Here is a 22,806-nt window from a genome sequence, read left to right on the forward strand (position 1 = left end):
ATAGTGGGCTTCCATTCATAAGAGCGTGCCAACATTGGTCCATAACTGGACAAATGTGCCACCTAATGTAAGATACGTGATAATATGATAGCCAGGCCTTGAGCCTCAACAGACTTCAGCTCCTACACTCTGATTTATTGGACTTGCCCCACTCAGCTAACATGGAGTTGAAGAAGGTCAACCACCACACCATGGAGCCTAGAGTGCCTACAACTGAAAGCAAGAGGATTGCATCCAGTATCCATGTGGAATCTAAACCCCCTCTTGACATAGATCGGCAATGGACACAACCAATCCAAGGTCCACAGAGAAAATGTGGCATTGGTGTGGGAAAAGTGGCCATGGTGGCTGCTGGGTGCGGGGAATGGGAGGAAGAGATGAGATGTGGAGGCGTTTTCGGGACTTGGAGTTGTCCTGGGTGGTGCTTCAGGGACAATTACCAGACATTGTAGATCCTCCCAGGGCCCACTGGATGGAATGTGGGAGAGTGTGGGCTCTGATGTGGACCATTGACCATGAGGTGCAGCAATGCCCAGAGATGTACTCACCAAATGCAATGGATGTGTCATGATGGGGGCGAGTGTTGCTGTGGGGGGAGTGGTGGGGTGGGGGCGGTGGGGTTGAATGAGACCTCATATTTTTTTAATGTAATATTTTTTAAAAATGAATTAAAAAATTTAAAAAAAAGATACAATGGTAAAAAAAAAAAATGTAAGATACAAATAGGGAGGCTGGGGTGGGGTGTGAGGGATCTCTAACGCTAAAACTTGAACAGAAAGTTTATTCTTTTAAAGTCACTGTCCCAGGGAAGCAGATGTGGCTCAACTGATAGAGCATCCACCTACCATATAGGAGGTCCAGAGTTCAAACCCCGGGCCTCCGGGCCCATGTGATGAGCTGGCCCATGCACAGTGCTGATGCACGCAGGGAGTGCTGTGCCACGCAGGGGTGTCCTCCACGTAGGGGAGCCCCACAGGCAAGGAGTGCGCCCTGTAGGAGAGCTGCCCAGTGTGAAAAAAGTGCAGCCTGCCCAGGAGTGGCGCCGCACACCAGAGCTGACGCAGCAAGATGACGTAACAAAAAAAGAACCAGATTCCTGGTGCCGTTGACAAGAATGAAAGCAGACACAGAACACAGCGAATGGACACAGAGCAGACAACGGGGTGGGGGGAGAGAAATTTTTTAAAAAATGGTCACTGTCCCGTGCAGCCTCCAGCCACCTGAGTTGCCCTGGCCCTCCTGGGCCCTGGGCCCAGCTCATTCCTCGCAGTGCACATGGCAACTTGGCCTGCAGGGCGCCAGTTGGCTTGTTTCTTGTTGGCACACAGCAAACCCAATGCCAGGAAGCAGCGGGCAGGCCCACCCGGGGGCTGCCCTTGAACCTGTTGAGCGGAGGCCATCAGCCTCGTCTGGGGGCAGCAGGGAGGGGCCCTGAACCCCCATACTCCCACCGTCTTCGGCGCCCTTGTGCCTCCAAACTGAGTGCGCCTCCCCAGGGAGGGCCATGCCCCTCTGGCGCCCCAGCGGGCCCCTCGCCCGGTTGCCCCTCTGCAGGCAGAGTGGGGGTGTTTTCCCTCAAGACGGTCCCCAAGGGAGAGGCCAGCAGCTGGCAGACACTGCCCGACCTCCGGGGGCACTTGTGGGATGGGAGACCGGCGCCCGTGAGGCTGGGGGTGCCCTCCGCGTGAGCCCCTGGGACCTTTTTACCAGCCTTTTAATAGGGAGAACATCAAACACACGCCCTGGTAGAGTGAGGCCCTAAATGCGTCCCCAGCCTGAGCAACGGTCAGCCTTGTTCATTGCCATCCCCCACAGCCACCACCCACGGATTCCTGGAGTATCTGGGAGCAAATCCCAGGCATTGTATCATTTCAGAATACGGCTCTAAAAGACTGGGGCTCCTCTTTCAAACCATGGCCACAATACGGTACTTGCACCCCAACTCAGCAGGACACCCCAGGCTCCAGCGTCCAGTCCAGGTTTCCATTGCCCCAACTGCACGAATGGCTCCAGCGCTTCTTAATGTAAAGCTTTCCTTGCCGTCGCTCTTATTTCTCGTCTTTGTGTTTGTATGAAGGACCTGGCCATGTATCCTGAAGACTTTGCCACCGTCTGGATTTTGCCAACTACAGCCCCATGGTCAAGTTTAGCATCATCCTCTATCCCCAAAGTTGGCTAGAAATCGGTAGTTCGACCGAAAGCAGCACTGTCCAATGATACTTCCTTTTCTTTTTTTTAAAAAGATTTATTTTATTTACTTATTTCTCCCCACCCCCTTGTTGTTTTCCACTTGCTGTGTCTGTTCATCTTCCTTGTTTCTTGTACCGGACACCAAACCCGGGACCTTCGATGTGGCAGGGAGGCACCTAATCGCTTGAGCCACCTCCATTCCCTGCTTTGTTGTGTCTCTCATGTTTTTCCTCTTGTGCCTCTTGTTGCGTCATCATGTTACGTCAGCTTGCCATGTGTGCCCGTTGCATGCTGTCTTACTCATCTCCTTTTGGAGGCACAGGAAACCTCCGCTCCCTGCTTTTTGTTGTGTCTCTCACTGTTTTTTTTCTTCTTGTGTGTCTTGTTGCATTATCGTGTTGCATCAACTTGCCATGTCTGCCCATCGTGACAGCTTGCTGTCTTCTTTAGGAGGCACCAGAATTGAACCAGGGACCTCCCATGTGGACAGCAGGAGCTCGGTCACTCGAGACACATCTGTTTCCCCTGACTGCTTTTTCTACCCTGATGGAAATGTTCTCCATCTGTGTGGTCCTGTACTATGGCCACTAGCCACCCCTGGCTGTGGAGCACGTGAAATGTGGCTAGTGTGGCTGAGGAACAGGATTTTTTATTTTATCTAAATTTAATTTAAATTTAAATGAAAATGGCTCCATGTGGCTGGTGGCTACCATATTGGACAGGATGGATTTACAGATTCGATCATTTCCTGGTTCAATATTTTTTGGCAAGACTGCTTCACAGTGGTGGTGAACCTTCTTCAGGAGTTACCACGATGCCGACTTGTCTTTTGGTGGTGGTAGTATCCACTGATGATCACTGCCCAGTATACTTTTTTTTTTAAAGATTTATTTTTTATTTCTCTCCCCTTCTCTACCCGCCTCCAGTTGTCTGCTCTCCGTCCACTTGCTGTGTGTTCTCCTGTGTCCACGTACATTCTTGTCGGCGGCACCCAGAATCTGTGTCTCATTTTTGTTGAGTCATCCTGCTGCATCAGCTCTCCGTGTGTGCGGCACCACTCCTGGGCAGGCTGTGCTTTTTTTGCTCGGGATGGCTCTCCTTACAGGGTGCACTCCTTGCACGTGGCACTCCCCTACACGGGGCACACCCCTGCATGGCACTCCTTGCGCGCATCAGCACTGCGCGTGGGCCAGCTCACCACACAGTCAGGAGGCCCTGGATTTGAACCCTGGACCTCCCATGTGGTAGGCGGATGCTCTATCCGTTGAGCCAAATCCCCTTCCCCCAGGATCCTTTAGTTCCTCAGCAGTTGCAAAATGGTGACGTTCAAGTTCTATCATGCCCTCTTCCACGATTGGCTGAAATACGGTAGAAAGAAACATCCCCTCATCAACATTTGGTTGCCCTACATCACAGCATGCGGTCACCCCTCGGGCTGAAGTGTGGTTTGCTGGTCTGGCGGGGGGGCAGCCGCGGTAGGCCTAATTCCGCTGCCCCCGTGTTTACCTTGTCTCCGCGGTAGTTCTTCTGCCGTGCGCCCTCCAGTCCTGAGAGCCCCCGACAAGGGCCTGGCCTCCCTTGTCCCCAGTTCGTTACCTGCTTCTCCGGGAGACCCCTTCGTCGCCAGCTTCGCCGGGCGACCCCGTCAGCCAAACCGCGCAACCCCTGTGAGACCGACCCCTCGTCTGCTGCCGGACCGACCCCTCGTCCCAAGCGGGACCGACCCCTCGTCCTAAGCTGGACCGACCCCTCGTCCAAAGCTGGACCGACCCCTCGTCCGCAGCCAGACCCCACCTCTACCGACTGAGCAAGCCACTGCAACAGCACATACAGGAAAGGCAGGGGGAATGCTGAATTCCTTCCCTACGTCTACCAGTTTCAAAATAATGAGCTCATTCCCTAGTATCCTGAAAACAGGAACGTCTTTTGTTATCATGAACTCATGGATTTAACCATACTCGATAGATTTTCATCCACTGAAGTTACAAGCCTGCTTCAGGATCAGTCTGTCCTGTCCCTGACTGGAGGGAGACGATTCGGTGGCACCTGGGTCATTTTGATCCGGCCCTAGAAGGCTCTTGCTTTTTGGTGTGACAGGGTGGCCCAGGCTCACCTTGTCACCCCCCCTTCCAGCCCCGGACTAAGTTCTTTCTCCAAGGAGTCCTGATTCCTTTCTGAGGGAAATTAGATGTAGAGACCACAGTCCGGCACTGGGGGTTCTCACTGTTACTGGGTTGGCCCTTGTTTCTGGCATTTTCTTTGGATGGAGAGGAAAAGCATTTATTTTTAGGAAAACACACCGTAAGTTCACACTGATATTTCCAATACAAACCTAGGACTTTCGTGCGTGTACTTCAGCTCGTGGACCTCACAGCTGTGTCTTCCTCCCACACTGAGAACAGAGTTTCTCCTTTGTTTTCTTCTGCACAGCACACACCTCAGTCTTGGAAAAACAAGACCAGAGACATCACCACAAGGAGTACTGAAGACAGTTTAATTTTTTTGCATATCTTTTTGCCTTAAATTATAACCTACTAAGAATGTGCAGACAGATTACTTTATTTTAAAGTCACCTGGAATAATTCTTCTCTGTATGGGTGTGTCACCACCTGGATATGCAATTAGGTTCATTGTTTCATTTCTTTTATTAACTTTAGTCATTTTAAAAATTGACTTTTTTATCAATCAATATGCTGAACAAAGTATTTTCAAAGTAACTTCTGCCCTATTACTTGTCTACTCTTCAAAGTAACCATTAACATTTTCAACATTTATGAATTAATTTTTACAAAATCTAAAAATAATGTTTGTATCCTTTTTCTTAGAGAAATGATCATCTTTCACAAGGTGGCCTATTTTATTTATTCTCTTTTTATTGTATCTTTACATATGTGGTAATGCTTAGTGTATACTAATACATTTATATTACATCCTTGTTCCCTCTGCTCCCCTCCCCCCCCTTCCCTTTTCCTCCCTCCCTCTCTCTGTCCTTTCCTCCTTCCCTCCCACTCCCCCCCCTTTCTGTCTTTCAGTTGTCTGTTGGTTCTCCATCAAGAACAATAATGAATTAGCTGGTAACCTGTTTTTTTTTTAAGGCCAATTCCTTTAATTTTGTTTCTTTATGTAAAGTATCTGGATTTTTGTTTCATGTGATTTTTTTTTCATTTTTTAAAAAATTTATTGAAGTATATCACTCACACATAAACATACATAAACAATAAGTGTAGGGGGTGGGGGGTATATGGGGACCTCATATTTTTTGAATGTAACATTAAAAAAATAAAGACAAAAAAATGTATGGTAAAAAAAACACAATAAGTGTAGAGTAATAGTCGTGAACTCACAAAACAAACATGTAGCAACTCACCCTACCACCAATACCTTGCATTGTTGTTAAACATTTTAAACTAAAGATTAAAGAGCATTGTCAAGATATTACTACTAACCAAAGTATTTTCCCCCAACCCACCCTATTATTATTTATATCATTTATATACAAGCATATATAAACAATAAGTATATAGTAAAAGTTGTGGACTTACAAAGCAAACATGCATAACATTACACAGGGGTCCCACGCATCAACCCTCCACCAACACCTTGCATTGTCATGATACATTTGTTACAGATTATGAAAGAATATTGTCAAAATCTTACTAATTATAGTCCTTATCTTACATTTGGTATATTTTTCCCCCAACCCACCCTATTATTATTTTTTAAATATATTTTTTTTATGACAGAAGTTGTAAACTTATAAAACAATCATGCACATGTGCAGAATTCCCAAACAATATCCATCTATCAACATACCACACAGTGGTGGAACATTTGTTACAGGTAAAATAATATCATCTGATTGTTGCCGTGTCCTTAGTGTACATTTGGCACACATTCTCCATACTGCTCCATTATCAACACAGTACATCTTTGGCATAGATGCAACATAGATGCAATCATATTACATGATTACTGCTAACCACAGTCTATAGGTCACTCCAGTTGTATTTTTCCCATGCTGCTTCACATTCCCACCACCCTGCAGTAGTGATGTACATTTGCTCTAGCTCACAAAGGACACTCTTGCATCTGTACCATCAACCACAATTCTCATCCACCTCTTGGTTTACTGTGCTATTCAGTTCCTAGATTATTCTTTAGCATTCTGTCAAATGGTATTTACATCCCTAGACTACCATTTTCAGTCACATCCCATTTATAAACCAGCTGTTACTAAGTGTTACCATCTACTCTACACATTTCCACACTTTTACAGTAAAGCTAATTAAAACTTCTACATACATTAAACATCATAGTCCATCTCAGTCCTCCTCTTACCTTCTTTAAGAATCTACCACCTACCACCAGGTCTTGAAGATATTTTCCTACAATTTCTTCTAGTAGCTTTATGGTTCTTGCTTTTATATTTAGGTTTTTTATCTATTTTGAGTTAATTTTTGGATAAGGTGTGAGATAGGGATCCTCTCTCCTTCTTTCAGCTATGGCTATCCAGTTCTTTCAGCACCATTTATTGAATGGACTGTTCTGTCCGAGCTGTTTGGGTTTGACAGGCTAGTCAAAAATCACTTGATCATACATGTGAGGGTCTGTTTCTGAACCATCAGTTTGGTTCCATTGGTCTATGTGTCTGTCTTTATGCCAGTACCATGCTGTTTTTACCACTATAGCTAGTAATATAATTTAAAGTCTGCAGATGAGAGTTCACTTTTCCTTTTTAAGATGTTTCTGGCTATTCAGGACCCCTTTACCCTTTCAAATAAATTTGATAATCATGTTTTCAATTTAAAAAAACGCTGGTGGAATTTTTATCAGTATTGCATTGAATCTGTATATCAAATTGACATCTTAATGATATTTATTTATTTATTTATTTATTTTTTTTAAAGATTTATTTATTTATTTAATTTCCCCCCCCCTCCCCTGGTTGTCTGTTCTTGGTGTCTATTTGCTGCGTCTTGTTTCTGTCGTCGTCGGTGGTACGGGAAGTGTGGGCGGCGCCATTCCTGGGCAGGCTGCACTTTCTTTTCACGCTGGGCGGCTTTCCTCACGGGCGCACTCCTTGCGCGTGGGGCTCCCCCACGCGGGGGACACCCTTGCGTGGCACGGCACTCCTTGCGCACATCAGCACTGCGCATGGCCAGCTCCACACGGGTCGAGGAGGCCCGGGGTTTGAACCGCGGACCTCCCATATGGTAGACGGACGCCCTAACCACTGGGCCAAAGTCCGTTTCCCGTTAATGATATTTAGTTTTCCAATCCATGAGCATGGAATGTTCTTCCAGTTCTTTAGGTTTTTTTTAATTTCTTTTAACATTGAGTTGCAGTTTTTGAAAGAAGTGCTTTTATATCATTGGTTAAGTTTATTCCTATTTGAGTTTTATCTGTCATATTTTATTTTCCCCACTCTTTTGACACTTTTGGTTATTTTTTTTTTTAATATGGAACACTTCACGAATTTGCATATCATCCTTGCGCAGGGGCCATGCTAATCTTCTCTGTATCATTCCAATTTTAGTATATGTGCTGCCGAAGCGAGCTCATTTGGTTACTTTTTTTGATATAATCTTCATTTCTAGACTCTCTTCCAGGACTTTCTGTCCTGTCTTTTCTTTTCAGGCTTGACACCCTTCAGCATTTCCTAAAAATCTGGTCTCTTGGTTAGAAATTCTCTCAGTTTCTGTTTATCTGTGAATATTCTAATCTCACCCTCACTTTTGAAAGACATTCTTTCTGGATATAGGATTCTTGGCTGGAAGATTTTCTCTTATAGCATCTTAAATATATCATACCACTGTCTTCTTGCCTTCATGGTTTCTGGTGAGAAATCAGCACTTAATCTTATTGGGTATCCTTTATATGTTATGCATTGCTTTTCTCTTGCTGTTCTCAGAATTTGACATTTTGATTAGTATGTGTCTCGGAGTTGGTCTATTCAGATTTTTTGGGATGGGAGTACGTTGTGTTTCTTGGACATGGATATCTATGTCCTTTAATAGGGTTGGGAAATTTTCTATCATTATTCCTTGAAATATTCCTTCTGCCCCTTTTCCCGTCTCTTCTCCTTCTGGGACACCCATGACACATATGTTTGCACGTCTTTTGCTGTCTTTAAGTTCCCTGAGACCTTATTCCATTTTTTTCCATTCTTTTCTTTCTGTTCTTTCGTATGTTCACTTTCAGAGGCCATTTCTTCAAACTAACCAATCTTTTATTCTGCCTTCTCAAATCTATTATATGATTCCAATGTTTTTAATTTAATTTATTTTATTTTATTTAAAGATTTATTTTCCATTTTTTTCTCCCCCCTTCCTCCTCCCCACCCCCAGCTGTCTGCTTTCTGTGTGCACTCGCTGTGTGTTCCCCTGTGACCGCTGCTATCCTTATCAGCGGCACCAGGAATCTGTGTCTCCCCTGTTGCGTCATCTTGCTGTGTCAGGTTTCCGTGTGGGTGGCGCCATTCTTGGGCAGGCTGCACTTTCTTTCATGCTGGGCGGCTCTCCTTACGGGGTGCACTCCTTGAGTGTGGGGCTCCCCTACACGGGGGGCACCCCTTCGTGGCACAGCACTCCTTGTGTGCATCAGCACTGCGCGTGGGCCAGCTCCACATGGGTCAAGGAGGCCCGGGTTTGAACCTTGGACCTCCCATGTGGTAGGCGGACGCCCTATCCATTGGGCCAAGTCTGCTTCCCTCCAATGTTTTTTAAATTTCATTTACTGTGCCTTTCATTCCCATAAGATCTGCTATTTTTCTATGTATGCTTTCAAGTTCTTCTTTGTGCTCATCCAATGTCTTCTTAATATCCTGAATCTCTTTAGCCATCTCACTGAATTTATTAAGATAGCTCTGAACGTCTATGATTAGTTGTCTCAATTCCTTTATGTCATCTGGAGGCTTATCTTGTTCCTTTAACTGGGCCATGGCTTCCTGTTTCTTGGTGTGGATTGTAATTTCATGTTGGTGCCTTAGCATCTGGCTTACTAGAGTATTTATTCTGGGTGCAGTTTTTCTCTTTAGTGTAGGGCTTCCTGCCCTTTCTCCCTTGCTGGTCGTGCAGTAGGAGCCAAGCATGTAGTTGGTGCTATACGCTGTGGAGGCTGAAGCTAACCTCATTGCCCCGGGACTGATGAAGCTTCTCCCAATGTTCTCTTTGCCAGGGGTAGGGAAGAGTCACAGCTTTGTGGAAGAATCCAAGTTGTGCAGGCCTGTAGTTGCCCAGAGAGATTGATGAGGATTTGCACCCCTTTCCCCCTGCCTGGAGCAGGGATGGGGCTGCAGGTGTGGCCAGCAATCTCTGCAGTACAGGCCCAAGATGACCACAGTTGCCCTGCTAGAATTCCAATTTTCAATCTGTGCCAGCCGAAGATATCTGCGGTGACATGGATAGGCTGGCGCAGGGCCCGCCAGCCTCCTCCCTACTTGAGGCGGGGCTGAAGCCTAGGCTGGGGCTGCCGGCTGATCTGGGTGAAAGAAACCAGTTCCTACCGTCACTGTGATTTTTGATCAGCCCATCTTCCCCTCTGGCTGGGGGCAGAGTCAAAATGGTGGCCACCGGCCTTTTTCCAACTTGGACAGATTCACACCCCAAATGTTCCTGGGTTACTCCTTAGCCAGCCAAGTCTACTAATCAGTAGCCAAAATCAGTGGCCAACCGTCTCCTCCTCTCCTGTTTCTGGGAAATGGAGCTTCCAATTCTAGCCACAGAACATCTCCTGGGGCAGCTCATGCTGCCAGAGCAGGATAATCACCGGCCTCTGCGGCTTGGCCGGTAATTTCTCAGAGAGGGGCGCAGGTCCCCGCAGCTTCCTCCCTGCTGTCGGTGAGGCTGGGCCCCAGGCTAGAGCTGCAATCTGATCTGGATGGAAAGAAGCCGCCCCACCAGCACTGGGATTTTCAGTCCGCCCCGTTTCCCCTCGTGCCAGGCGTGGAGTTCAGATGGCAGCCACTGGCCTTTTTCTGGCTTGGTCAGGCTCACACTTGAGCTGTTCTCAGGATTATGCTTTAGCCCGCTGAATTTACTCATCAGTAGCTGAAGTCGGTGCCCAACCATCTCTTCCTCCCCCATTTTTGGGAAGTGGAGCTTTCGATTCCAGCCACAGAATAGCTACCAAGGCGGCTTGTGCCTCCAGTGGAGAATGGCACCGGCCTCTGGGGCGTGGAGCCTCTACTCATGAGTCTTCTCTGCAGATGGGCAGTCTCCTCCTTCCACTCCTTCAAGGACATTGCAGGATGCTCTTTTGGCCTCCTGGAGCCCCCAGACAGGTGCTTCAGCCAGCTCCAGAGAGCCCTGGGTGTTTGCTAACTGCCCTGTAGCAGCAGCTGACTCTAGGAGCTCCTTCCTCCACCACCATCTCACTGGTTCTCCTATTTCATGTGGTTTTATTTCTGTGGTTCAAGGTCTGCAAATTCCATCTTTGACAGGAAAAAAGAAATCCACAAATATAATTTAGTTGTTTTGTTTTTGGTAGTTGCACTTATGGAATTTTTTCTCCCAAGAAAGGGGGTTGGGATATATGTTTTGATTCTAAGCAATTTAGAACCTGTTCAAAATTGAGTACAAAATTGTGCACAGGCATTGACATTTTCACCTTGAAGATGTTGACTCTAAGATAACCCAACCTGATAAAAGCAAGAATTTTTATTTTGCTTTCTACTTCTTCATTATTTAAAAACAAGTCCAAGATGGGTTGTTAAGCTGTAATGGCTTCTAATGACTGTGACATTTAAGAACAAAGACCTTCTGAGATGAAACTGTTAGGTCATTCATAGGTTAGTTAACCTCTGGGAAGCTCAAAGTCTCAGTTACTTCAAGCTGGTTTGTAACCTTTTATAGCCGCCTCCCCCCACCCTGATTTAAGGTAATATCCTTTTGCCCAATTAATCCCTATACCAAGTTCAAGCTGATTCTACTTCTCATAGCCTCTCCCAATTTCCTCCCCCAATGTCTCTACGTTGTCACAGCTAAGTTTAGTTCTCCGGTAAAAATGCATTTACTACTCATCATTTCTTTGCCTGATGTGTTTCCATCCGTTTCCACTTTCTGAAGTTCATTCTCTAGGAGACTCTTCATTAAATGCTCATGCAAGCAGTAACCCGAGCTGTGAGTGTTTCCTGCAGCCTTTACAATTGCAGGTCACCTTGGCAGGATACAATATTCTGGGTGGCATTTCTCCCTTGGATCTGCTGGAATATGTCTTCTGGTATAAAGCACTGCTGTTGAAGAGTCCAATGTCCATCTGATGTTTTTTTCCCTTGTAATTGAAGATTTCTTTGCCTGGGTGTCCTCAGGATTTTCTTCTCTTTTTCTTTAAAACCCATAGTTGGGTTTTCATTCCAGGACAATTTTCCCAGGATTATTGCTGGATTCCCTCTAGGTTCTTGGCTATGTTACATAAGACAATTTAAGGACATGCCAGTTTTAGTTAGGCCAGTGGTTTATTAAGGATACAAGAGAAGAGAATAGAAATGGGAGAAAGTAACAGATTATGGGTCCCCAGGTGTGCTTGCAGGCTGGTCCAGGTAGAGAAAGAGAGAGTTTGCGTGGTTGCTTTCTAAACCATTATTCCTTGCCTTGCTAATGTTTGGGGAGGGGTCCCAGCTATTTGCTGTTTTGATTGATTACCCCACCCATCAACAACCTCCTTGGGGGTGGGCAATGATAAGGTCCCTTGAGAATATTTGGGGATTTTCCTTGATCCTGGATAAAATCTCATTCCAAATGGGGGGTTCTTGTGGGGTTCTCCCAGCAGCCTTCTAGTGGGGTCTTTCCTGGTAGGGCTCTATGGCCATGTGTTTTGCAGCCATGTTTTTCTGCCAGGTTTTAGATTTTTCTTCCCATTCCCTAAACGCGCCTGCCTCAACACTCCCCTCAGAGGGTTTACACCCTTATTCTTAAGGGGGTGCTGAAGGGCAAAGGTCATTCTTCTGTAATTACTTCCTGTTGGTTAGGGGCTGTATGCCCTACCTGACAAGGTGTAAAACCCTCTTGCTATTCTACTGCAGTTGGAGGAAGACAAATCTGGAACCACGGGCAGAGATGGATGGAATTCCTGTATGACGAACAAGGCTTGATTCTAGAATAATCTTAATTAGAATTTTGAAGATATATGGTCCCACTCAAAGGATCCTGGGCCACAAGAGCAGGAGAGGCCGGTGCCTCTGAAGGCTGCGTCCTCCCAATGTTGGTGGGCTTTATTTTGCAGGTTTTGAATGCTGTTTGGGACTATTCAGAATGATTTGCATAGAGACAGCCTTCCCCCTTAAGGGACAGACATGCTCCTCCCTGTGCTACAATTAGCGTGTTCAGTGCCCTGTCGCTTTTCAGCACCACAGCAGCAAGAAAGTCTGCTTGCTGTCTTAGAGCTGCTGAGGCACGGCTAGTTTCTTCTGTGCTGTTAGTTAGCTCTAGGGAGAGATTGTAATAGACAACAGGGTTTGGTATAAATGATCAATCCCAGTTCGCCACGCCGGTGGTTATGTCTAAGGCAGCTAAGACAGGGATAAGAAGAGGCATTGTCCTTTTAGTTATTGTACAGGGAGAAAATACAGGAAATGGGAAGAGACAAGAATTTTTAAAAATATATTTATTTTATTTATTTATTTCTCCCCATCCCCTCATTGTTTGCACTTGCTGTGTCTGTTTCTTTAGGAGGCACCGGGAAACAAATCCAGGACCTCTGATGTGGGAGGGAGGCACCTAATTGCTTGAACCACCTCCATTCCCTGCTTTGTTGAGTCTCTCATTATGTTTTTCTTCTTGTGTTTCTTATTGCGCTGTTTTGTTGTATCAACTTGCCATGCCTGCCCATTGTGACAGCTGCCATCTTGCTTATCTTCTCTAGGAGGCACCAGGAACCTCTGCTCACTGCTTTGTTGTGTTTCTCATTATGTCATTTGTTATGTGTTTCTTCTTGTGTCTCTTGTTGTGTCATCTAGTTGTGTCAGCTTGCCACACCTGCCCATCACACCAGCTCACTGTCTTCTTTAGGAGGCACCAGGAACTGAACCAGGGACCATTCATGTGGTAGGCAGGAGCTCAATCACTTGAGCCACATCCACTTCCCAAGATTTCTTAAGGGGTGCCTGGCTTGCCCTCCCCCTAGTAATAGGTGTATGGGCTAAAGTTAGAGGAAACAGCTGGCTTTGACACAGACATTACTTAGCTTTGTTTCTTGAGAAGGTATTTCAGACCATCCAATGGCTGGCACTTACATGTACTAAAATGATGTTGGCATCAGAAACTTCCTTTGTTGGACTGCAAAGCAACAGATTACCCACATATTGTAGGATGGGCCTCTGAGGCAAGTGAAGATCAGCTAGGGTATTCCCAAAAATATGGGCACTGTCCCAGAACCTTTGCAGCAACATGGTTCATATAAATTGGATTGGAGATACAACGTTGGACTCCTGCCATTCAAAGGCAAAAAGTAATTTGAGAGTCTGGGTGGAGTGAAATGCGGTAAAAGCATCCTTTGAGTTAAGAAAAGTAAACCAAGCTGTGGTTAATAGAGCCAAGCTTCAGGCTTGCAAAACTATCATGTTATCTCTCTGTGGGAGGAGGACACAATGCCAGTTGTTTAGTTCTACTCCGAGTACTCTGGTAATTGGTGCCCTTGTATGTCCTTCACACAGGCAGCATGCTGCGGCATAATTGATCCTAGAGAGAAGCTAGGAAGGTAAGGCTCGTCTTTTAGTGGCCTGATGCATAGTGCCCTTTGGCACTATGAAACAGTGCCCGTCTGGAGGCAGTGTCCATTGTACATCTGGCCATATCGAGCCCTCGCTGGCTGCTGCAGGGGTCTGAAACTGCAACATAGTCTCCATCCACTTCAGAAGCTCAACCAGAGACATGGTAGATACTTTTATTGTTTTATGGGTCAGTGACCGACCTAGCCAATAATTCAAATGGAGAGGCATCACCCAGGGTATTTGGGCCTGGCTTGAATGCACAAGAGAGTGTGACAATACTGAAGTCCATCTCTTTTCATCTTTATACACTTTTTAAACACTTCCAGTGCAATGTATAACATACTAAATGAACTTAACAGTTTCAGTACTTTGCTTTTTACTTCTATGCCTTTACCATGATTATGTTAATTAACAGGCATTTTACTTTAGCAGTATAGGAAAAACTACTTTTCCCATTATTTTGAAAACTTAAGATTCCCAATGTAATCAAGGTTATCTTTCTTTACCACCACTTGAATAGACCGAATGAAGTGATCTCTGACAGGTTTCCCTGTCACGAAGCTACCTTTTGTTATTAATATCAGTTTAGGTTTCTAATTAATAATGGCTTCCTGGAATTAGCCATTTAAATGCTTCAGTTTAGAAGATGCTTTTATGAACTACTTAAAATTAACCATAAGCACATAGACTGGTTACTTTACCTTAAAATAAGTTTATTAAATTCCAATTAGCAACCAATGAAATTTACCTTTATCTTAATTTAATTATACACAAACTTACAACTTTCATCATCTTAAAGATTTAATACACATAATTTTTATTTATTTTATTAGTATTCTATAAACCTAGGGAGATAACACCCAGGCTAAATAAAATTGAAACTGAATAATCTTAAAAGCATACTGAATGCTTGGTTCTGGAATAATTGTAATTGTTTAATTTGTTTTAAAAGATTCTTCCATGGCTTTTTTTTAATCCTCTCACCCCCTCCCCCCGCAGATGGCTCCCTCATCTGTCTGCTCATCTTCTATAGGAGGCACCGGAAACCAAACCCAGGACTTCATATGTGGGAAGTGAGTGCCCAACCTTTTGAGCCACTTCTGCTCCCTCCTGGTTGCATCATCCGCTGGTTGCAGTGTCTGCTGGTTGCAGTGTCAACTCAGTGCGGTGGTTGCTGGTTTTGGCATCAACTCATTGTGGCAGTTGCTGGTTTCAGCAGTTTTGGCATGTGCTAGCTGAGGTGTCTGATAGTAGTGGTTGCAAAGTCTGTTGGCTGTGGTGTCTGCTTGTTGTGGAGTTGTGTCTTCTGCTGGTTGCAGCATCTGCTGGTTGCAGGATCTGCTTATTACAGGGTCTGCTCATTGTAGCATCTGCTCATTGTGGTGTCCTGCTTGTTGCAATGTCTGCTTGTTGCAGTGTCTGTTCAATGCGGTGTCTGCTCATCTTCTTTAGGAGGCACTAGGAACCAAACTTGGCACCTCCCATGTAGGAGGCAAGTGCCCAGCTGCTTGAGCCATGTCTGCTCCCCTCCCCCTTTCCATAGCTTTTAAGGACTTTTTTTTTTTAACTTATTGAAATTTAGCCCCCCAGAGTGGGACATGACTCCCAAGGATTAACCTCCCTGGCACTGAGGGATTACTACCAAGCACCAACTAACAATGCAACTGGAAAAAGACCTTGACAAAAGGGGGAAAAGGTAAAGAAATTGCGTTTATATGGCTAAGAGACTTCAAAGTGATATGGGCAGTCATTCCAGAGGTTACACTTATGCACGTCTCAGTAGGATCTCATTGACTGCCAAATTAGACCCTACCCCCAAATATAGGGGCTCCTGAGGGCTTTGGAGACACCCAGGCACTATGGTCAGGGTAGATACCTCAAGAGCTTGGTTTCTTGCCCTACTTTGGGTTTGTGCTCCCCAGTGTGACAGAATTGGATTCAGTTGTAATTTCCCTGCACATGGTTCTTTGGTCCCTTCTGCTTGAACGTATAGTTGGTGCTGGAGTTGGTAGGTGTATGTGTAAGAGACTTGACTCTTTGGACTGTCCATGTGCCAACTGGACCCTGAGCCTCAATGAGGTTGTAACACCTACTGTCCAGTTCACTGGACTCACCCAGGACAACTAACAAGGAGGTGATGATGGACACCCACCATTCCAAGGAACTGAGTCTACTCTGCAAGCAAGAGAGTCCCTTCCATTGGCCATATGGGATTGCAGCCCCCTCTCCTTAGAGGTGGAGTGGGCATCACCATCCCAGAATCCTCAGGATTGGGGAATGAGCTATGGACTAGAGTGGACATACTGGTATTCTTTCATAGACTTATTGTGATTCTAGTGATGGAAAAACGTATATCATTGATGTGGAAGCAGTGGCCACTGGAGGTTCTGAGGTCAGGGAGAGGGAAAACAGATGTAATATTGGGGCATTTTCAGGATTTGGGTATTGTCCTGAATGACATTGCAACCACAGATACAGCCCATTATATATCTTCCTATAACCTACAGAAATCTGTGGGAGAGAGTGTAAACTACAATGCAAACTACAATCCATGTTTAGTGGCAATGCTCCAAAGTGTGTTCATCAATCACAATGAATGTACCACGCTAATGAAGGATGTTGTTAATGGAGGCAAATGTGGGTAGTGTGGGGAGCAGGGCATATGGGAATCCCTCATATTTTTTATGTAACATTTGTGTAATCTAAATATCTTTTTTAAAAAATTAAAAATTTAAAAAAAGGAGTTTAATAATCGGATTATTAACTACCCTTATTTTAAAGCTGTTAAAAGGTTTAAAGTGGGGAATTACAAGACAAACTATGATTTTTAATTCCCCAGTCTAGAAGATAGAGTCTTAATCTGTTATACTTCATCGTTCCCCCCCCCACATCTCTTGCAAAGAGAAGTGCTTGGGGGCTGGGTGGTCAAAGAGCTTAGGAAAAATTTGCCTTTTTCCAATAGTTTCTATATCCAGCATTTGTTAATTTGATATTACCATCCTGATGTATGAAGATATATACTGAATACAAATTGGCAGACACGAACAGAGACTTAGACACAGAAACACACAACTCACTGTTACTTATAATTTTCATTCTCTTACAAAATAAGTTTAACTTTAAGATAACATTTAAAAGATCTCTTTGAAGGCTATTTCTAACTATTCTGCATGGTGACTATGCACTTTTGCACAAGAATTTTATTTTTTTATTATTGGCTTATAACCAAAATGCTCCCAATACTTTAAAGTATCATTTTCCTTTACCTCAGAACTTTGCTTATTTCCCATTTTGACTTTGGCATGAGTCTTGGATGAGACTTGGATGAGAAACACTAATTCCAGTGTATGCTCACTGAGGCCATGGAAGTCTGAGGAAAACTGGTTTCTCTCATGAATTGCTGCTTTCGGGAACCCCAGCCTTCGAGGTGGGAGGTCTCCCCCACTTCCCAGGCCTCAGGGATAGCAGGACTCTGGTGGCCGCTGGACTGGAAGAGTGGACGTCCAACCCCGAGAGCCGAGAATTCCACTGGGCAACAATTTAGTCCATGCTTGGAGTCAAGAGAGAAAGCAGGTATCTCAAGTTTGCCTCCCCCTTAGGCATAGGGGCCAGAAGTTGCCTGGCTACAAATTGGAGAATGGAGTAGTTACTACCACAACCCTGAAATAGCCATAAGCAAAGGCAAACTCAGAATTCCTTTACTATATAGGTTCTAGGCATAGGCAAGTCCAGTTTATAGTACCATTACTATAGCTAAATCTACCCAGTTACAGCAATTTCAGATATTATCCTTCTGCTGTTTTATAATATAAAGGCATTTATATAATGGTCTTAACTTTTAGTTACAGTTACTAGTAAGTTTTTACTGTAAAGAAAATTGGGCACTTTTTAAAATAAGCCACAAAATTTTTGTTAGTAACAACTTTGCTAAGTTTTTCTGCTTTTCTAGCAGTTGGACCAATTCCGCTTGTGATTTATACATCAAATCCAACTGCAAGACAGTATTGACATTGAAAGACTCATTTTTAGGGAAGTGGGCTTGGCCCAATGGATAGGGCATCCATCCGTCTACCACATGGGAGGTCCACGGTTCAGACCACGGGTCTCCTTGACCTGTGTGGAGCTGGCCCACGTGCAGTGCTGATGCGCGCAAGAAGTGCCCTACCATGAAGGGGTGTCCCCCGCATAGGGGAGCCCCACACGCAAGGAGTGCACCCCACCCTGTAAGGAGAGCCGCCCAGCGCGAAAGGAAGTGCAGCCTGCCCAGGAATGGCGCCGCACACATAGAGAGCTGATACAGCAAGATGACGCAACAAAAAGAGACACAGATTTCCATGCCGCTGACAACAACAGAAGCAGACAAAGAAGAACACACAGCAAATGGATGACACAGAGAACAGATAACTGGGGTGGGGGAGGGGAGAAGGGGAGAGAAATAAATAAATCTTAAAAAAAAAAGACTAATTTTTAGGTTACCTTTCATCATTATCCAATTTGTTAACAGGTGAACCTCATATCTGATTTCCTAGGCATAGACTGGCAAAGTTAAACAGAGATTGAAAAATTAAACCCAAGGTTAAGCACAGATTAAAACAGAGGAGAGAATTTTATACCTTTAGCGTTTTCTACGAACTTTTTTTATGGTAATTGAGGGCATCTGAGGAGGTCCCTTATTTTCCGGGAGGGGTTTAGTAAATGGCCTGGATCTTGATTCACATTCACTGCCCTTCTTAGGCACAACCGAGTTTAAAACTGAGAAGGCTGCTTCTGAAAGGGAGTTCACGGGAGTTGGAGGTGCATTTCCTCATCTCTCTAAGGAGACGTGGCCCCGTGGTCTTTGGCCTCGCGTCTGTCTGTCCTCTCCTCTCTTACTCAGGTTCCACTGGAATTCAGGGTTCTAAGAGAGGCTACTCGTGGCTATCCTGCGGCCACGTAGGCCGTCGATCGGCAGGTTTTCCCCATCCCTGAGAAGATGTCCCAACGGGGATTTTGCTGGAATGCCAGAGACCATGGCGGCTATTCTAGGAAGAATGAAGAAGCCCTTTCATTAACAAGCAACTAAAACCATCTTATTAGTTAGCTGATCTGGTGTCCCAAAGACCCAGTCTGACTAAACTTTTAACCTTCCAGACCGAAGCCCCCCAAAACAGACGCTGGGCCCCTCGGGGGTCCCTCAAGTTTTGGAAGCTGTTTGGAGCCATTGCTCTGGGCTCCGATCCGAGAGCTCAGAGCTCTGCCCCCTGGCTTCCTCACGGCTCAACTAGGTCTCGGAAGGTGCCTGAATCCAGGATTCAGACCAAGCCCCCAAGCCAGGCCGTGGGGGATGCTGGGCACAGTTACCCCCCAACTGAGGTCCCGAGAATATGTCATTCTTCCTACGAAAAGGAGCTTGAAACCTCCTCTTTTTTTAAATCTATTCTTGCAGAGGTCTTGGGAAGCAGTCTCTCTTTATGGCCCTTCCTGGGAGTTCTGTAACTAAGCCAGACATTGAAAGACCATTAAGAGATTAGAGATTAATTGTTCCAGCCAACAGTCTCGGGGAAGGATCCGAGCGTCCCCTACCATGGGTGCAACCAAAGCTTCACTAGGAAATGCTTTTCAGTTTCTAAGACATTCCAAAGCGTTTTACACACCCAAAATGAGAAACTCAGTAGTAGGAAGCAGGAAGATTAAATGTGACGTTGGAGTGACTGGCGCTGCCCGCTGCTGCTCTCTCACCCCGCCCAGACTGGGGAGCCAGGTGGGGTCAATAGGAAAGCCGGCCAGCAAGGTGCAGGGAGGCCAGGCTCCCCAAGAGGGGTGCAAGCCCCCGAAGCTAAAAAGGCCAAGGCTTTAGAGTGGAGACACCCCATCCAGGCCAGAAAAGGCGGCTCCATTGCACCCAGATCTCGGATCTCAGCCCAGGACCCCCGTCTCAGCAGGGTGCTACTTTGTGCCCCCATCCTGTGCTCCCATCCTCCCCGCTGGGGTCAGGTCCAACAAGCCTGGGCATGCGGTGTGGACGCAGAGGGGTCCCGTGCCCCAGCTCCTGCCCTAAACCCTGGATTCTGTTCTGTGGGGGCCCGCAGGGAAATCAGTTTAAAATGGATAACCAAAAGAGGGCATTAAGTGGGCTGTAATTCATAGACTCACCAGTCCTCGCTGGGGTTGGGAAAGTTTACCTGCTTCCAGCACTCCTGGCTGGCTCTCCAAAATGTTGCCAGACTGCCACTAGGCTCGTGGCTATGTTACGAGAATTTAAGAACATGCCAGTTCAGGTAGGCCAGTAGTTGATTAAGAAAATGAGAGAAGAGGATAGAAATGGGAGAAAGTAGCAGATTCAGAGTCCCCAGGTGTGCTTGCAGGCTGGTCCAGGCAGAGAGAGAGAGGTTTAGCTTGTGTGGTTGCTTTTTTTTTTTTTTTTTTTTTAATATTTATTTATTATTATTATTTTTAATTACATTAAAAAAATATATGAGGTCCCATTCAACCCCACCGCCCCCGCCCCCCACTCCCCCCACAGCAACACTCTCTCCCATCATCGTGATACATCCATTGCACCTGGTAAGTTCATCTCTGAGCATCACTGCACCCCATAGTCAATGGTCCACATCATAGCCCAGACTCTCTCACGTTCCATCCAGTGGGCCCTGGGGGGATCTACAGTGTCCCGTAATTGTCCGTGAAGCACTATCCAGGACAACTCCACGTCCCGAAAATGCCTCCACATCTCATCTCTTCCTCCCGTTCCCCACACCCAGCAGCCCCCATGGCTACCGTTCCCACACCCATTCCACATTTCCTCTGTGGACATTGGATTGGTTGTGTCCATTGCACACCTATGTCAAGTGAGGGCTTAGATTCCACATGGGTACTGGATGCACTCTTCCCGCTTCTAGTTGTAGACACTCTAGGCTCCATGTTGTGGTGGTTGACCTTCTTCAACTCCATGTTAGCTGAGTGGAGTAAGTCCAATAAGTCAAAGTGTAGGAGCTGAGGTCTGTTGAGGCTCTGGGCCTGGGTGTCATATTATCAGTCCAGAGATTCAAATCCCCTACATATATCTTAAACTCAGCACCAACTACAGTTCCAATAAAGTAGCATGCAAGTCTTGTGAAAAGAGATCCCCTCTGAGTCCATTTCCATGACGCAGAAACACCAGCTCCAAAGAAGGGCCATCTGTCATGGCAGTGAACCCCTTCTGCCATGACCATAGAACCCGTGGGTCTCTTTATCCCTCAAAAGAACCAATACCTAGGGTTGTATCTACCTTATCTGTCTCTTAGACTCTGTTCAGTTGTACATAGGGGTATTCCTTCTGACAACCTCCAGACTCTTTTTTAGAGACTCACAGCCTTATAATCTCATTTCTCCTTTCCATTTCCCCCTTACATTAGGTCAAACCGCTTCCCGAAGTCATGTTATTATATGTAGACAGGTATATTCTGCTGTTCCGCATTGAATCTTTAATTCAAGGTCATTTTCTAGTTGCTTCTTCAGCTGGTATGTGGTAGTGATCCCTCGGTGCCAGGGAGGCTCATCCCCGGGTGTCGTGTCCCACGCTGGGGGGAATGCATCACATCTACACGCTGAGTTTGGCTGTGAGAGTGGCCACATTTGAGTAACATGAAGGCTGTCAGGAGGAAACCCCCAGGCACAATGCTACTCTAGGCCTTGTTCTTATTGCAGGTGCAAAGGCTCAAAAGTATAGCCATTAGTATCAAAAGCCCACTGTTGGGCCCTCCTTCCTTCCTGGTTCTTGCCGTTGCACCTGGAGGATTGCCGCTGCTCTCCCAGGGCCCACAACAGTGACCCCCCGGCCAGGAGCCCAGTACCCCCCCAGCTGTTGTTTTTAATTGTTTCCACTATGAGTATATATAGACATTACCATATATCCTGGGCATATGCCCTGTATAACTCCCTGTCAACCATATATATCCTGTCAATAATATCCCATATCAGTATTCCTCCGCTGCCATTGTTGAACCATTCTGTGATCCAAAACTTCCCGTAAAGTGAATCCCAACATAATGTCAGCTTCAGAAGAGTCTTAGATCACCAAAATTCATATATACAATATACAGTATTTCCCCAGATCCACCATAAAACCTTTTCCCTTCCACAGCAATAATCTTTTAACTTATTCATATCATATTTCCTGAAACTGATGTACAGATTCCGAAACTATAGTTTTCAAACAAGGTAACATTTGTGCTTACTATGTGGTCCATACTTTAGGTTGTACAGTTTTCTAAATTTTTTAGTTATCCTATGTTTTGTCTTATGGTTTTCATTATTAGTCTGTCGTCCCCTATATGTTTTTGGTGTAATATTAGCTGTTTTATATTCATCCTCGTGTACTCTCACATAACTCCTCTTTTGCCCCCTTATTTACCTTTGTTCCATCCATTGCACGTCCATTTTCCCCTCCCCTTAGGGCCCACAACGCCTGCCAATCTAATGCCCTGGGAGCCGTCCTTTCTCACGAGAGATACAGTTCTCTCTATTCGACGGCATTAGTCTTCCCCAGGATATGGGTCCACCCCACCCAATGGTAGAACCCACCTTGGCAAAATGAGCCTTCAGCTATTCCCTCCGGAGTCCGTCCCGCATCAGACCATACCCCCTGAGCGTCCTAACCAGGTAACCCTCCTACTTATACTTTGATACGTTTTACTCAACATTTAGTTCTCAACGAACTTCTGGCACTCTCCCATGTTTGTATGTTGCCCCTCCCTCCCACCTATTTCTTGGACCATATTACCCCTCTTCCCATCCCCAGCCCCCCTCAAACCCAGAAAACCCCACCCGAAGGTAACCCCTTGCCCCCATTTTGTCCCTTCTTTGTGCTCATACTTACCCCCAGCTCATCACAGATTCCACCCCTACAGACATTAACTCACATCCTTCCTCCACCCCCCGATTTCCAG

At 45.7% G+C, this 22,806-nt stretch overlaps 1 non-coding gene across 1 annotated transcript; it reads right to left on the reverse strand.

The window, feature by feature from the left end:
• Positions 1-7,643: 7,643 nt before the first annotated feature.
• LOC111760416 (U6 spliceosomal RNA) lies at positions 7,644-7,750 on the reverse strand. The gene has a single exon (XR_002794109.1). It is a non-coding gene; the product is annotated as a U6 spliceosomal RNA (small nuclear RNA).
• Between the last annotated feature and the right edge of the window lie 15,056 nt (positions 7,751-22,806).

This window comes from Dasypus novemcinctus, chromosome 12 (assembly GCF_030445035.2).
Source record: "Dasypus novemcinctus isolate mDasNov1 chromosome 12, mDasNov1.1.hap2, whole genome shotgun sequence".
Taxonomy (NCBI): domain Eukaryota; kingdom Metazoa; phylum Chordata; class Mammalia; order Cingulata; family Dasypodidae; genus Dasypus; species Dasypus novemcinctus.